Raw genomic sequence first — 17,026 nt, 5'->3', positions numbered from 1 at the left:
CCAGAGTGCAGGGACAGATGCACAAAGAGGGGGACCTAGGGTGGCAGCCATATGTGAGCTGGGGCAAAAGAGAAGGCAGACCTCATCAGTGCATCCTGCGGGGATGAGGTACCATGGGGTCTGGGGAGGGCAGTGGTCTTGACTGTGTTGAGGGTCTTGGCCTAGATGCTTCAGGGAGAGATTAAACAATGCCTGCTGCAGATCAGTGCTCAACCGCAGTTGCTGGATGGCTAGATGGACAGATGGATGGATGACAAAACAGACAGATGGATGATAGATGGATGTATAGATGGATGGATATCTCGATCGATAGACAGACGGATGGATGATGGAAAACAGACAATAGATGGATGGATGGAGGTTGAAGGGATACCTCAATGGATGGACAGACAGATGGATGGTTGGATAGATAGATGGAAAACAGGCAGATGGAAGATGGATGAACAGATGGATGTATTGATAGATGGACAGAGGGGCAATTGGTTAGATGGATGTGACCAAGGCTGTGCCTACCCCAGGGGTGCCCCAGCCTCTATGGGGCTGACCGCTCACCTCACCTGTGCTGAGGACACTGCCCCACCTGCTCAATCTTGTGCCCATCACACCCAACAAGTTCCCACTTAAGCCCAGTCCCCAAGGGGAAGGCCCCAGCTGTTGGCTCCGAGAGTTTTGGTACGAGCCTCAGTCACTGTGGTATATCTTTGGTTCAGGGACTGAGGTCATCATCATCGGTAAGTGGCTCTCACAGCCTTTCTCACAACCTCTTCCACCCTCTCCTGTTTCCAGAAAGTCAGTTTCCACTCTCTCTCTCTATGACCTCCCCAGACTGAGAACCAACACCCCCTTTCCTTTCTCTGTGGGGTACAGGGGAGGCAAGCTCATCTTTGGGTAATCAGCAGGACAGACCCCCGTATTAGGTAGCCACCTTCAGAGTCCAGCAGCTGCTCACTGCCTGGCCCTGGGAGCCTGGGGCTGGGAGTTTGGCCCCCGCATCTTCCTTCCCCACCCATATGGCCGATGCTGGGGTTGGGGTCAGAGGTGGTTCTGATGAGGGGATCTTAGGGAGGTCTTAGAGAGAGCCCTGAGCCTACCAGTCCCAGGATGAGGGCTGAGAAGTCTGCACTTCTCAGACTTCTGGAGTCTGGGACCTTGGGCCAAGTAAGGCAGGGGACAGCTGAAGGAGAGACCACAGATGGGGAGAGGGTTCTGGCTTCTTGTAGGAATGCAGATATGGTGAGACTTGGTGAGGGGGCAGCAAGGCCTTCCCTCCCAGCATAGTAGTCAAGAAGGAGCCAGGCAGGAAGTCCAGGCATGGGGTTTCCATCAAGCAAAGCCTCTCTGTCCCTGAGCTCCTTCGCTGTAGAGGCCCTGCTGGCTCCCCTGCCTCTGGGGCTTTCCGCCCATCCCCATGTTCCACAAAAAGTCATTTGACCCACGACTGATGACTTAGAGAGAATTGGAGCATTCAGCTGTAAAGTAAGTCAGGACTTGCAGGGGCTACAGAGGTGGAGGTGGGGGCAGCTGTGCCCAAGTTTGGGGATGAACAGCCTGAAATAAGCAGACAAGAAGATGGATCTGAGGTTGGACAGTGTGGAGAGGAGAGGCTGGCAGAGCCTGGTGACGCTCCCAGGGACTGTGACCTGAAGGAACCACCTCGCTCACCCCCAAAACTAGGAAAGCCTGGCTCAGGCAGTGCTTACCCCCTGAGCAGGATGGCTGCTCCAGGCTGTACCACGTGGAGGCATAGGTTTGAGGCTCTGCACACACCACCAGGACAATCCTGTGGGCTGGACAGGGCATCCCAGGTCAGAGAAAAAGAGCCCAAGCACAGACAGTGAAGTGGCATGGGGGCATGTAGATGGCAAAGGATGGGCTCAGGCCCTGTAACACTCCCCTGGGTGCTGGGACTGAGGACCAGATTCCAGGGACTCCAAGGAACAGGGAGGACCACCTGACCCTGTTACGTGGAGAAACTGAGGCAGTCAGAGGCAGCGAGTGACCAGGTCCTTGGAGGAAGGATATTTGGGAAATGGCTTCAGCAATGCTGGGTTCTCTACTCTCTAAGAAGCTCCAAAGAAGGAGGGAAAGGGGGGAAATATGGAAGGATGCTGTGAACATCTGCTTGGGTTTAGGAGAGAACAGGGCAGGGAGCCCCCAAAACCCCTGGCCCCTTCTCTGCACCTCTTATATCACCTCTTCAACCACAGGTCAGCCCAAGGCCTCACCCAAAGTCCATTTGTTCCCACCATCTGCTGAGGAACTGACAACCAACAAGGCCACAATAGTGTGTGTCATTAATGATTTTACCCAGGCAACATGGTTATGATATGGAAGAGAGGTGGCAACATCCTCTCCCAGGGCGTGCAGACCACCAAACCCTCCAAGCAGGCTGACAACAAGTATGCAGCCAGCAGCTACCTGTCCCTGGACAGTGACCAGTAGAAGAGAGGGGACACCTACAGCTGTCACGTCACACACGAGGGGAGCACCGTGGAGAAGAACGTGGCTGCTGCACAGTGTACTTAGCTCCCTACCCTCCCCCTTCCCATGAGGGCCTGGCTGCAGGACCCTGCTGGGGTCTCTTCCTGACCTACCCATTCACCCCAAACCCTTCTTCCCACACTCAAACCATTCTTAATAAAGGATCCTCATTTTCAATCACAATCCTCCTCTCGGCTAATTTATTTTTCATGTGTCTAACACCTCAGATCCCCCTCTTCTAAACTGAGCAGAACCTGTCCTTACACTATAGATCCTCCAGGTAATGGCGCTTGATCCTTTCTTTGTGGTATCATTTCATTGTAACCCTAGGAATTCTGATTGAAGAATCCAGAACAGGGGCATTGAGGCCATAGTGGATCCACAAGTCTGATTCCATAACCCACTCATGCCTCCTTCACTGAGGGGAGCAGGCCAGCTTCCAGATGGCCATGACACCCACCCCGTGGTCACCATGGCCTGCAGGATAATCTCCTGTCCCCTTCCTGAATACCCGCACACTTGCGACCTTGGGATCAGATAGGTACGTGGGCAGGGAAGGGTCCAGATGGTCCTGCTGTGAGGTAGGGATCACTAAGAGCCTCAATTCTAAAGTCAGGATCAAGGACAGAGGAGTGAAGTTTTATGGAGGAGTTTGGAGAGGGTCACAGAGTATGATGGAGACACAGACTCTTTGTGGCAAGTAGGAAAGAGTCAGGTCAAAAGTAATGTTGGGGGCTGGCCACGGTGGCTCAGCAGGCAGAGTTCATGCCTGTTGTGATGGACACCTGGGTTTGATTCCCCATGCCTGCCCATGCAAAAAAAATAAAACAATAGCAACAAAAAGTAATATTGGGCATCAAAGCTCTTCTGCAGGTGGTGGATCAAAGGGAACCCAGGACTGTGTTCAGCATCAGGTCCTATGAGATCAGGCTGGAGTGGGTGGAGGCTGGGGCTTGAGTAAGGCCAGTGTCCATAAATTCAGCTCTCTAGAGCCCATTGCCCACCAGACGCGTGTCTCACCACCTTTTCAAACTCACCAGTTCTGCCTTCCACCCCACAACTTACTCCATGCTCGCTTGCACCCCGATATCAGACACATCCTTACCTCCAGGATCCCTAATGCTAAGAATCACCACTAATGGAGTTGAACCACTACCCTTGTATTGGTCAATCCCCATGGCCCAGCCACTCGAAAGGCCCAGTCTGTGCCCTCAGTTCGTGAAGAGTAGATGAACGGTCTTCCACTAAACAATGCAGGTCATGACAGAAATAGGGTTGCAGAAACTCCGAGCTAAGTATCACACTGGGATTTGAGATAAAGGCCCTTTGATCCTAGCTCTCCAGCCCCAAATCACAGCCTCTGAACAGGAAGGAAACTTAGGGTGCTTGGAATACCCTGTGTTAATATGACCTGTTCTGGAAGGAAGAAGATTCAAAATTCTTCACTGTGAGTGCTGATAAATCATCACTAAACTCTGTCTTCCACAATATTTTCATGTAAATTCCAGATATCATATGCTTTCTTTGACACATGTTCCATTGCATATCTCCAAAGAAAATGACTCTAACAAGTTACCTGCCACATCGTGGTCAATCCTTACTTATCAAAAATAGTCAGGTTCACAACAAAATGGCCCTTAAATATCAGAAAAATATTTAATTGTTTATTTTATGGTTTTGCCTGCTGTCATGGAGGGCTTGTTTCATTCTGTGAACAGAAAGTTTCACTAGATAGACATTTCTGTCAACTCCTTTTTACTCACCTAGATTTGATCTCTTATTTTAGCTTAAAGGGCATACAATACTGCTTTGTTTTCAAACAGTGTTTGATAACGTGAATTGCAAAGTTGGTTCTCAGTCTGTTTTAATCAGTAGGCCTCAGTCAAATGGCATGGCCTTTGATAGGGCAAATTGCTTGGCAAAATTACTTTGATAGCTGAAAAGCTGAAGGAGCAGAGTTGCTTGTCCTGGGGTTTCTCCCAAGTCAGATGAGGCCCTGGGCTTCCCCAGTGGCAAGAGTGTCTCTCTCAGGGACTTCTCCTTGTCCCTGCAGGGAGTCCTTGTACCAAGAGGCTTTACCTGTTTACACCGTTTTTGATTTTTGGCCCTTTATTTCCCATCTTTTAGATTTTTAATGATACTTCTGGGTTTGAAGAACAAGCATGCATAAAATAGCAGATTCCCAACTACCACCCTACTACTAACAGGCTGCTCTGTTACGGTACATCTGTTAAAACTGGTGAAAGATCATATTTCATATCCAACTGTTAACCATAAACTGTAGTTTGTAGTTTATAAACTATAAACTATAGTTTGTAATCCAATTATTAACCATTGAACTATGGTTCAATGTAGGGTTCATTATTTCTGTTGTGTAGTTCCCCAGGCTTGATGTTTTCCCAAGATCTCCCAGTACTGGGTGACCCCTTCTCTCATGGGTCCCCCTCACTGGGTCTTCAGCCTTCTGACATTGGGTGTACTTGAGGCTCTATGCCCAACTCCATCCAGAAGAATGCAATGCAAAGGACCAAAATTCAGGTCACCTGAACTTTGGGGTGAGGCCTGTGAGGCTCCATAGGGAGGTTTCCCTTTGGGGATTCTTTATTCACAAAGGGAGCTGCATCAGGGAGGCATTTTGGTGTTTCCCTGAAGTTCTGTATTTTAAAGGTTGACACCCTGGGTGCCAGAATGCCCCTCTGTTGCACAATTCACATGCAGTAACGTGAAAATCCCTTCATGGATTTGATGAGTTTGACCTCACCTTGATTATAGTCTATATCTGCTGGGAATGTTCCATCTTGTCCTCTGGAGCTGCTGAAGTGGGTGCTGGGTCCTCCTGGGGCAACCTCAGTGGCCCTGGAGACCGTCCTATTTCTAAGATGACAAACATCCTGAACCCAAATTATGTATTTCTGTCCCCAGTTCTCCCTCAGACTTTTTAAACAAGTGCCCTGACTGCTGTCTCAGGCAGGGAGTATTAAGAGACCCCAATTTGGGTGCTAGATCACATCTCATATATAGATTCAATTCCAGCAATGACACTACCACCGAACCCACCCCACATGAGACCAGTGAGTGAGGTGGGTAGAACAATTCCCCACATTCTCCCCTGAGAATAGGTAACAAGGCTGTTACCTATGTCAGGGGCCAGCTCTGGTCTGCCCTGCCTGATAGAACCCATCAAAAGAGAGATGGGGCTGTGAACCATGGAGTCACATTGGTTAGCTGGGGGAGCTTCCAATGTCCACCACACTCCGAAGCAAACTTTCACTCCCTTGGCATCACTGGGAAACTCTTGGGGTAATCTCCCTACTGAATCCATGATCTCAACAATAGAACATTGACTTGTCACCTGTGTTAAAGAGAAGACCTGTTCCTTCTTTTTAATTTTGCATCTGGGTTTTTGATGCCCTCCAATACTCCTTTCCATGCCTGGCAGACAGTCAATGGAAAAACAAAATCTAATCAACAACTTCCTTCCGGATACCCTCTATCCTTGGCTTCTTCTGCTGTGCCCTTGGGGGCACCTACCCTGTCACACTCGGGTCAGCAGGGCAGCTGTGTGTGTCTTTCTACAAGCAGTCCCAGCCTGTGGTGGTGCAAATTTCCTCCATCACAGCTGCAGGGCCAGAAACTGGACTGGGGGTGCACTGGGGTGTGGCAGGGAGGGTTTTTGTATTAGCCTGTGTCACAGTGTTTTCAGTTCGGTGGAGGGACCCGGCTGACTGTCATCGGTAAGTCCGTTCTCCCTGTATCTCTCCCCTGCTACCCAGTTTTGGGAAAATTATCTGCTGTTTGTGTTCTTCTCTGTGTCTGGCTTCAGCCTACTGTCAGGGTATTGGATAAGAAATCCAGATCCCTGGTCTCTTGCCCTCTTTGCTTACACCTTCTTTGACCTTCAGCAGGGAATTATCAAGGTGTCTGTCCTACTCTGTCATCTACTCCTTCTCTAGATAACATCTTGTCCTACTCCAGAAATGGTCTATATGTTCTCTCCACTAGGGCTGGCCTGATCTCTAAGTCTTGTTCTGTTCTCTCCTTCTTCATTTGGGACCCCATGGAGCAGATATTTGGCAAACAATTTGAGGCACCCATGCATGGTGATTAAGGTACAGGAGGCCCTTCAGATGGTGCCACACAGGGAGAATGTAGAGAGAACCTAGGAAGATTCCACACTAGGTGGAGGAAAGAGTGGTGAGAGACTCAGGACCAGGAATGCTGGAATATGGACAGAGGGTCAGAACCTGTAAATAGAAAGGGGGTGGAGGGCTACCCTCGGAACAATAGAGGTCTCCAGCATTGATCCAAGAGCCTCAAAGGGACTCAGGAAACCCAGGCTGGAGAGACAAGTACACTAGACCCAGGAACCAGGCGAGGGACATGGAAGGACATGGGTTAGCATAATCAGGGCACTAATAGCAGGAGGGTTGGACAAAGGGACATGACAGATTGGAGTTTTGGTATGAGCCTGTGTCACAGTGCTTCATGTTTGGTGGTGGAACCAAGGTGATCATCCTTGGTAAGTCCCTTCTCCCTGTCCACTCTTGTTCTTCCCATGTTTTGGGACAATTTTCTGCTGTTTGTGTTTCTAGTGTATCTAGTCTGAACCTGCAGTCAGGGTTTTACAAGAGCAGATTTCAAGGTTACTGGCCCCTTCCCCTCTCTGCTTCTACCTCCTGTATAATTCAGTTCACCTTTATCTTCCCCCACTGACCCCACAGCCGAGGACACTACAAAATGATCATCCTTCTCTGCTACCCAATCTCTCTCTAGATAACGGGCTTGTCCTTCACTCCACAATGGTTTCCATGGTCCCGAGGTCTTCAGTTCTTTTGTTCCCTATTTGAGATCCTTAAGACAGCATTTCCATGGCTCATTTGGAGCTCCTATTGAATAGAAATGAGGAATAGGAGGACATTGTGAGGGTGCCCCAGTGGGAGAATTTGGAGCACATAGAAACACTTCCCTTGGGGCTGGGGAAGCAATGGTCAGAGGCTCAGGACCAGAGTCCTTGAAGATGGATGAAGAACTAGGAGAGGGGATTTGAAAGTGAGAGCAGGGCCCTCTCCAAATCAGCAAGGCCATCTACCAACTAAGTCAAGAGGCTCAACAGGACTCAGGAAAATTAGGCAAGAGGAGAAGGAAACTGGACCCAGAGGCCAGGCGAGAGACCTGGAAGTATAAGGTATAGGGGAGAGGTAGAGTTCCGGGGCCCAGCAGGATGTGGACACCTGGCTCCCTTCAGAGCAGTGGCTGGGGTGTCACAGGAGCATTGCAGGTTGAGGTTTTGTGTGAGTCTGTGTCACAGTGTTGGGTGTTCGTCGGAGGGAGCCAGCTGACCTTCCTCGGTAAGTCCGTTCTCTCTGTCCCCCTTCACTATTCCCCTTGTTTTGGGACAATTATTTGCAGCTTTTGTTTCTCTCCATATCTCATCTTAGCCAGCAGTCAGGGTTTCCCAAAGCAAGATTCCAGCTCCTGGGCCTCTTCTGCTTTCTATTCGGACCTCCTGTGTACCTCTAGCTCACCTTCACCCCATTCCCCGCTACACCATGAACAGGGATTATGCAAGATGACCACCTTTCTCTGTCATCTCTTCTTTCTGTAGATGACATATAGTCCTTATGTAGCGATTGTGCTACTCCTTTGCTCCATAAAGGACTCCCAGGTTCTTCAGATGTCCTCCCTTTTCTGCCTCCATTTTAGGGTCCTTCAGGACAGCATTTCTCTGGCTCATTTGTGGCTCTTGTTCCATTGTCATGAGAGAAACGAAGGCCATTGGAGAGTGACTCAGAGGGAGAATTTGGAGAGACAGTAAATCTCCAGGTCATGAGGTGAAACGAAAGTCAGAGGTCCAGGACAGGGACACCAGAATATGGAAAGAGTCCAGGGAGGGGAATAGAAAGGAAAAGCATGTCTCCCCTTAAAAGAAAGGGGGACTCCAACACTGATCCAACAGTCTCAACAAACATCAGGAGACCCAAGCAGGAGGGAGAAGGGCACTGGGCCAGGAGCCAGCCAAGGACATGGAAGGACAGGGTGTTGGTGGTAGGTGTACTCCTTGGTCCCTGCGGGGCCAATCTCAGACACAACGAATCCCTGTGTACAGACAGGCAGATACCCCACATGTAACCACATGAGAAACAATGAATCACCAGGCCATATGCCAAAATCACCTGTCCAGATGTGTGGAGACTCTAGGACAGGCAGACAGAGCTCCCTTGATGAGCAAATCACCTTATCCAATCAAAAACCTTCAGGGAGGCACATTGAGGAAAAGCACAGATGCTTAGGGAAACTGCCCAGGTCCTGGCAGGATGGACGTATCAGCTGGAAAAGATCCCATAGGTGACTCCACAGGAGATGCAAGAAGCTCATACCATACACCCAAGGACAGACAGACTCCCTCAACAGACCCACAGTATGTATCAGAAGGAACTGAGGCAAGGTGGGTCATGGGGAGGTATCCTGGTGAGAGGCCAGGGCCCACCTGGGTCTCAGGAAAAGTGATGAGGGTGTCCACGTTGAGGGACCATGCCCTCTCCTGGCGTGTAGCTCTGGAAATGAGGGGACCCAACCTGAGAGCCCTGACATGCACCTGGGAGCCCAGACCCCACCTCCCAGGCAGGGCAGTGGCTCCCAGGAAAGACGCCGAGACTCTCACCTCTTGCACCATCCCTGCCCTACAGGTCAGCCCAAGGCCTCGCCCAACGTCCATTTGTTCCCACCATCTGCTGAGGAGTTGACAACCAACAAGGCCACACTGGTGTGTCTTATCAACGACTTTTACCCTGGCCACGTGGATGTGATGTGGAAGAGAGGTGGCAAGGCCATCTCCCAGGGTGTGCAGACCACCAAGCCCTCCAAGCAGACTGACAACAAGTATGCGGCCAGCAGCTACCTGACCCTGGACAGTCCCCAGTGGAAGGGAGGAGACACCTACAGCTGCCATGTCACGCATGAGGGGAGCACCGTGGAAAAGAGCGTGACTGCTGCACAGTGTACCTAGCTCCCTGCCCTCTCCTTCCCACGAGGGTCTGGCTGCAGGACCCTTCTGGGGTTTACTCATGACCCACCCATTCACCCCACAACATTTCTTCCCACCCCCAAACCATTCTCAATAAAGGATCCTCATTTTCAATCACAACCCTCCTCTCAGCTAATTTATTTTTCATGCGTCTGAACACCTCAGAACCCCCTCCTCAAAATTGAAGAGAATCCATCTTTACTGTTAGAAATACTTCCGGGTAATGGAGGTTGATCTTTTCTTTGTGGTGTCATTTAATTGTCACCCTATGAACTCTAATTGAAGAATCCAGAACAGGGGCATTGAGGCCACAGTGGACCCACAGACTGGGCTTATAACCCACCCGGGCCTTCTTGACTCAGGAGAGCAAGCCAGCATCCAAATGGCCATGACACCCACCCCGTGGTCACCATGGTCTGCAGGATAGTCTCCCATCCTCTCCCTGAACACCCGCACACTTGCGACCTTGGAATCGGATAGGTACATGGTCAGGTAAGAGTCCAGAAGGTCCTACTGTAAGGCAAGAATCACTACAAGCCTCAATTCTAAAGACAGGATCAAGGACAGAGGAGTGACAGCTTTATGGAGGAGTTTGGAGAGGGTCACAGAGTGTGATGGAGACACAGACTCTTTGTGGCAAGTAGGAAAGAGTTAGGTCTAAAGTAATGTTGGGGGCTGGTCATGGTGGCTCAGCAGGCAGAGTTCTTGCCTATCATGATGGAGACCTGGGTTCCATTCCCTGTGCCTACCCATGCAAAAAATAAAAATGGAACAATAGCAACAGAAAGCAATTTTGGGCATCAAAGTTGTTCTGCAGGTGGTGGATTGAAGAGAACCCATGACAGGGTTCAGGGTCAGATACTGTGAGGTCTTGCTGGAGTGGATGGAGGCTGGGGCTTGAGCAAGGCCAGTGTCCATAAATTCAACTCTCTAGAGCCCATTGTCCCCTAGAGTTAGGTCTCTCCACTTCTCAAACTCACCAGTACTGCCTTCCACCCCACAACCTACTCCGTGCTTGCTTGCACCCTGATAGCACACACATGCTCACCTCCAGGATCCCTGATGTTAAGAATCACCACTAATGGAGTTGAACCACCACTCTTGTGTTGGTCAGTCCCCAAGGCCCCACCACTCAAAGGGCCCAGTCTGTGCCCTCAGTTCATGAAGAGGAGATGAATGGTCTTCCACCACACAATGCAGGTCCTGACAGAAATAGGGCTGCAGAAACTCTGACCTCAGTGCCACACTGGGATTGGAGGTAAAGGCCCTTTGTTGCTTGATCCTAGCTCTCTAGCCCCAAATCACAGCCTCTGAACAGGAAGAAAACTTAGGAGCCCTGGAATACCCTGTGCTACTATAACCTGTTCTGGAAGAAAAAAGATTCAAAATTCTTCACTGCGAGTGCTAATAAAGCACCACTAACCTCTGTCTTCCACAATATTTTTGCACAAATTCCAGATATCATATGCTTTCTTTGACACATGTTCCATTGCACATCTCCAAAGAAAAGGACTCTAACACGTTACCTGCCACATTGTGCTGAAACCTTTCTATCAAAAATAGGCTCACAATGAAATGACCCTTAAATATCAGAAGAATATTTATTTGCTTATTTTATGGTTTTGCCTGCTGTCATGGAGGGCTTGATTCATTTTGTGAACAGAAAGCTTCACTTGATAGACGTTTCTGTCAGCTCCTTTTTACTCACCAAAGATTGATCTCCTATTTTAACCTAAAGGGCTTACAGTGCTGCTTTCCTCTCAAACAGTGTTTGATAACGTGAATTGCAAAGATGTTTCTCAGTCTTTTTTAATCAGTAGGCCTCAGTCACATTGCTTGGCCTTTAATATGCCAAATTGCTTGGCAAAATTAAGTGGATAGCTGAAAAGTTTGAGGAGTAGATTTTCTTGTCATGGGGTTTCTCCCAAGTCACATGAGACCCTGGACTTCCCCAGTGGCAAGGGTGTCTCTGTCAGGGACTTCTCCTTCTCCCCACAGGGAGTCTTTGTATCAAGAGGCCTTACCTGTTCACATGCTTTTTCATTTTTGGCCCTTTATTTTCCATCTTTCAGATTTTTAGTGATACTTCTTCTGGGTTTGAAGAACAAGCATGCATAAAATAGCAAATTCTCATCTACCACCCTACTCCTAACAGGCTGCTGTTATGGGACAACTGTTAAAACTGATGAAAGATCATACTTCATATCCAGCTATTAACCATAACCTGTAGTTTATAGTCTATAAACTATAAACTACAGTTTGTAATCCAATTATTATCCATTGAATGATCATTCAATGTAGGGTTCATTATTTATATTGTGTAGTTCCCTAGGCTTGAAGTTTTCCCAAGATCTCCCGGTACTGAGTGAACTATTCTCTCAAGGGCCCCTTCACTGGGCTTTCAGCCTTCTGACAATGGGTGTGTTTGAGGCTCTATGCCCAACTCCATCCAGAAGAATGAAATGCAAGGGACAAAATCTCAGTTCAGCTAAGCTTTGGGGTAAGGGCTTGAGGCTCCATACAGAGGGTACCCACAGGGGCTCTTTGCTCACCCAAAGAACCTGCATCAGGTAGGCATGCTGTTGTTTCCCTGAACTTCTGTATTTTGAAGGTTGACCCCTTGGGCCCCAGCATGCCCCTGTGATGCACAATTCATATTTTGTAATGTGAAAAACCCTTCATGGATATGATGAGTTTGACTTCACTTTGACTATAGTCCATTGCTGCTGGGAACGTCCCACCTTGTCCTGTGGAGATGCTCAAGTGCTGCTAGGTCCTCCTGGGGCAGAATCAGTGGTCCTGGAGATCCTCCTACTTCTAGGATGACAAACATCCTGGACCCATATTACGTATTTCTGGCCCCAGGCCTCTCTTAGACTTTTTAAACAAGTGCCCTGACTCCTCTCCCAGGCAGGTGGCATTATGAGACCCGTTTGGGTGCTACATCCCATCTTACATATAGATTCAATACCGGCAATGACGCTACCACCAAACCCACCCTTCATGAGACCAGTGAGTGAGGTGGGGAGAAAAAGTCCACACATTCCCCACTGAGGAATAAGGCTGTAACCTATGACAGGGGCCAGCCCTCGTCTGCCCTGCCTGATAGAACCCACCAAAAGAGAGATGGGGCTGAGAACCTTGGAGTCACATTGGGTAGCTTCCAATGTACACAACACTCCAAAGCAAACTCTCACTCCCTTGGCAGCACTGGGAAACTCCTGGGGTAGTATCCCCACTGAATCCATGGTCTCAACAATAGAACTTTGTCCTGTCACCTGTGTTAAAGAGAAGACCTGTTCCTTCCTTGTAATTTCGCATCTGGGTTTTTGTTGCCCTCCAATACTCCTTTCCGTGCCTGGGAGACTGTCCATGGAAAACCAAAATCTAATCAACAGTTTACTTCTGGATTCCCTCTTCTCTTGGCTCCCTCTGCTGTGCCCATGGGTCCCTAACTTGTCACACCTAGGGTCAGCAGGGCAACCATGTGTGTCTTTCTACTGAGCAAACCCAGGCTGGATGGTGCCCAAACTTCCTCCATCACAGCTGCAGGGCCAGTAGCTGGGCTGAGGGGCACAGGGGCATGGCAGGGAGGGTTTTTGTATGAGCCTGTGTCACAGTGTTGGGTGTTCGGCAGAGGAACCCATTTGACCGTCCTTGGTAAGTCCTTTCTCCTTGTCTGTCTCCCCTGCTCCCCAGTTTTTTTGAAAATTATCTGCCGTTTTTGTTCCTCTCTGTGTCTGTTTTCAGACTACAGTTAGGAATTTGGGTAATATCTCCACATCCCTGGTGTCTTCCCCTCTTTGCTTACACCTCTTTTGACCTCCAGCACTTCATTCCTTCCCCTATCATCCTACATCAGGGAATGTACAAGGTGTCTGTCCTTCTCTATCATCTACTCCTTCTCGAGATGACATCTTGTCCTACTTCAGAAATGGTCTATTCCTTCATGCTGCATGGGCTGGTCTGATCTCTAAGCCTTGCTTTATTCTCTCCTTCTTTATTTGGGATCCCATGGAGCCGATGCACTCCAGCCAATTTGTGGCACCCATGCATGGTGATGAGGGAACAGAAAGCCCTTGAGAGGGTGTCTCACAGAAAGAATTTAGAGAGAACCTAGGAAGGCTCTGCACTAGGTGGGGAAAGAGTAGTCAGAGACTCAGGACTAGGAGTGCTGGAAGATTGACAGAGGGTCAGAACCTGTGAATAGAAAGTGGGTGGAGGTCTACAGTTGGGACAGTGGAGTGCTTCAATTGAACCAAGAGCCTCAAAGGGACTCAGGAAACCAAGGCTGGAGAGACAAGTACACTAAACCCAGAAACCAGGTAAAGGATGTGGGAAGACATCATGTTTTTTGAAGGTAGACCTCAGGGTACTTCAGCTATGGGTGGTGGAACAAAGGGGCTTGACAGATTGGAGTTTTGGTATGAGCCTGTTTCACAGTGCTTCATGTTCAGTAGAGGAACCAAGGTAATCGTCCTTGGTAAGTCCCTTCTCCCTGTCCACTCTTGTTCTTCCCATGTTTTGGGACAATTTTCTCCAGTTTGTGTTTCTTGTGTATCTAGTCTGAACCTGCAGTCAGGGTTTTTTCCAGGAGCAGATTTCAAGGTTCCTGGCCCCTTCCCCTCTCTACTTCTACCTCCTGTATAATCCAGTTCACCTATAGCTTCCCACATTGACCACACAGACTAGGACACTACAAAATGACCATCCTTCTCTGCCACCTATTATTTCTCTAGAGAATGGGCTTGTACTTCACTCCACAATGGTTTCCATAGTCCTGAGGACTTATGTTCTTTCGTTTTCTATTTGAGTTCATTAAGACAGCATGTCCATGGCTCATTTGGAGCTCCCGTTGAATAGAAAAAAGGAACAGGAGGACATTGGGAGGGTGCCCCAGTGGGAGATTTTGGAGCACATAGAAACACTTCCCTCGGGGCTGGGGAAGCATTGGTCAGAGGCTCAGGACCAGAGTCCTTGAAGATGAATGGAGAACTAGGAGAAGTTGACAGTGAGAGTAGGGCCTTCTCCAAATCAGTGAGGCCATCTACAAGCTACGTCAAGAGGTGCAACAGGACTCAGGAAAATTAGGCAGGAAGAGAAGGACACTGGACCCAGAGGCCAGGTGAGAGACCTGGAAGTATAGGGTATAGGGGAAGGTAGATTTCTGGAGCCCAGCAGGATGCGGACACCTGGCTCCCTTCAGAGCAGTGGCTGGGGTGTCACAGGAGCATTACAGGTTGAGGTTTTATGTGAGCCTGTGTCACAGTGTTGGGTGTTCGTTGGAGGGAGCCAGCTGACCTTCCTCGGTAAGTCCGTTCTCTCTGTCCCCCTCCACTATTCCCCTTGTTTTGGGACAATTATTTGCAGCTTTTGTTTCTCTCCATATCTCACCTTAGCCGGCAGTCAGGGTTTCCCAAAGCAAAATTCCAGCTCCTGGGCCTCTTCTGCTTTCTACTCGGACCTCTTGTGTACCTCTAGCTCACTTTCACCCCATTCCCCGCTACACCATGGATAGGGATTATACAAGATGACCTGCCTTCTCTGTCATCTCTTCTTTCTGTAGATGACATATAGTCTTATGCAGCGGTTGTGGTACTCCTTTGCTCCATAAAAGACTCCCGAGTCCTTCAGATGTCCTCCCTTTTCTGCCTCCATCTTAGGGTCCTTCGGGACAGCATTTCTCTGGCTCATTTGTGGCTCTTGTCCCATTGTCATGAGGGAAAAGGAGGCCACTGGGGAGTGACTCAGAGGGAGAATTTGGAGAGACAGTAAATCTCCAGGTCATGAGGTGAAACGAAAGTCAGAGGTTCAGGACAGGGACACCAGAATATGGAAAGAGCCCAGGGAGGGGAATAGAAAGGAAAAGCATGTCTCCCCTTAAAAGAAAGGGGGACTCCAACACTGATCCAACAGTCTCAACAAACATCAGGAGACCCAAGCAGGAGGGAGAAGGGCACTGGGCCAGGAGCCAGCCAAGGACATGGAAGGACAGGGTGTTGGTGGTAGGTGTACTCCTTGGTCCCTGCGGGGCCAATCTCAGACACAACGAATCCCTGTGTACAGACAGGCAGATACCCCACATGTAACCACATGAGAAACAATGAATCACCAGGCCATATGCCAAAATCACCTGTCCAGATGTGTGGAGACTCTAGGACAGGCAGACAGAGCTCCCCTGATGAGCAAATCACCTTATCCAATCAAAAACCTTCAGGGAGGCACATTGAGGAATGGCACAGATGCTTAGGGAAAATGTCCAGGTCCTGGCAGGATGGACATATGAGCTGGAAAAGATCCCATAGGTGACTCTACAGGAGATATAAGAAGCTCATACCATACACCCAAGGACAGACAGACTCCCTCAACAGACCCACAGTATGTATCAGAAGGAACTGAGGCAAGGTGGGTCATGGGGAGGTATCCTGGTGAGAGGCCAGGGCCCACCTGGGTCTCAGGAAAGGTGATGAGGGTGTCCATGTTGAGGGACCATGCCCTCTCCTGGTGTGCAGCTCTGGAGCTGAGGCGACCCAACCTGAGAGCCCTGACATGCACCTGGGAGCCCAGACCCCACCTCCCAGGCAGGGCAGTGGCTCCCAGGAAAGACGCCGAGACTCTCACCTCTTGCACCATCCCTGCCCTACAGGTCAGCCCAAGGCCTCACCCAATGTCCATTTGTTCCCGCCATCTGCTGAGGAGTTGACAACCAACAAGGCCACACTGGTGTGTCTTATCAACGGCTTTTACCCTGACCACGTGGATGTGATGTGGAAGAGAGGTGGCAAGGCCATCTCCCAGGGTGTGCAGACCACCAAGCCCTCCAAGCAGACTGACAACAAGTATGCGGCCAGCAGCTACCTGACCCTGGACAGTCCCCAGTGGAAGGGAGGAGAAACCTACAGCTGCCATGTCACGCATGAGGGGAGCACCGTGGAAAAGAGCGTGACTGCTGCACAGTGTACCTAGCTCCCTGCCCTCTCCTTCCCACGAGGTTCTGGCTGCAGGACCCTACTGGGGTTTACTCTTGACCCACCCATTCACCCCACAACACTTCTTCCCACACCCAAACCATTCTCAATAAAGGATCCTCATTTTCAATCACAACCCTCCTCTCAGCTAATTTATTTTAATGCGGCTGAACACCTCAGATCCCCCTCTTCTAAATTGAAGAGAATCCATCCTTACAGTTAGAAATACTTCCAGGTAATGGAGGTTGATCTTTTCTTTGTGGTGTCATTTAATTGTCACCCTATGAACTCTAATTGAAGAATCCAGAACAGGGGCATTGAGGCCACAGTGGACCCACAGACTGGGCTCCATAACCCACCCTTGCCTTCTTGACTCAGGAGAGCAAGCCAGCATCCAGATAGTCATGACACCCACCCTGTAGTCACCATGATCTGCAGGATAGTCTCCCATCCTCTCCCGGAACACCCGCACATTTGCAACCTTTTAATCGGATAGGTACATGGTCAGGTAAGAGTCCAGAAGGTCCTACTGTGAGGCAGGAATCACTACAAG

At 49.5% G+C, this 17,026-nt stretch overlaps 1 pseudogene across 1 annotated transcript; it reads left to right on the top strand.

Moving 5' to 3' along the window:
* Positions 1–13,888: 13,888 nt before the first annotated feature.
* Positions 13,889–16,609, top strand: LOC143651317 (Ig lambda chain C region pseudogene; annotated as a pseudogene). The gene is made up of 2 exons (XR_013159965.1): positions 13,889–13,988; positions 16,152–16,609. The product of XR_013159965.1 is annotated as an Ig lambda chain C region pseudogene (transcript).
* The last annotated feature ends 417 nt before the right edge of the window (positions 16,610–17,026 follow it).

This window comes from Tamandua tetradactyla, chromosome 12 (genome assembly GCF_023851605.1).
Source record: "Tamandua tetradactyla isolate mTamTet1 chromosome 12, mTamTet1.pri, whole genome shotgun sequence".
In the NCBI taxonomy this organism is placed as follows: Eukaryota; Metazoa; Chordata; class Mammalia; order Pilosa; family Myrmecophagidae; genus Tamandua; species Tamandua tetradactyla.
Note: the sequence above shows the minus strand (reverse complement) of the source record. Positions and strands in the feature narration are given on the sequence as shown.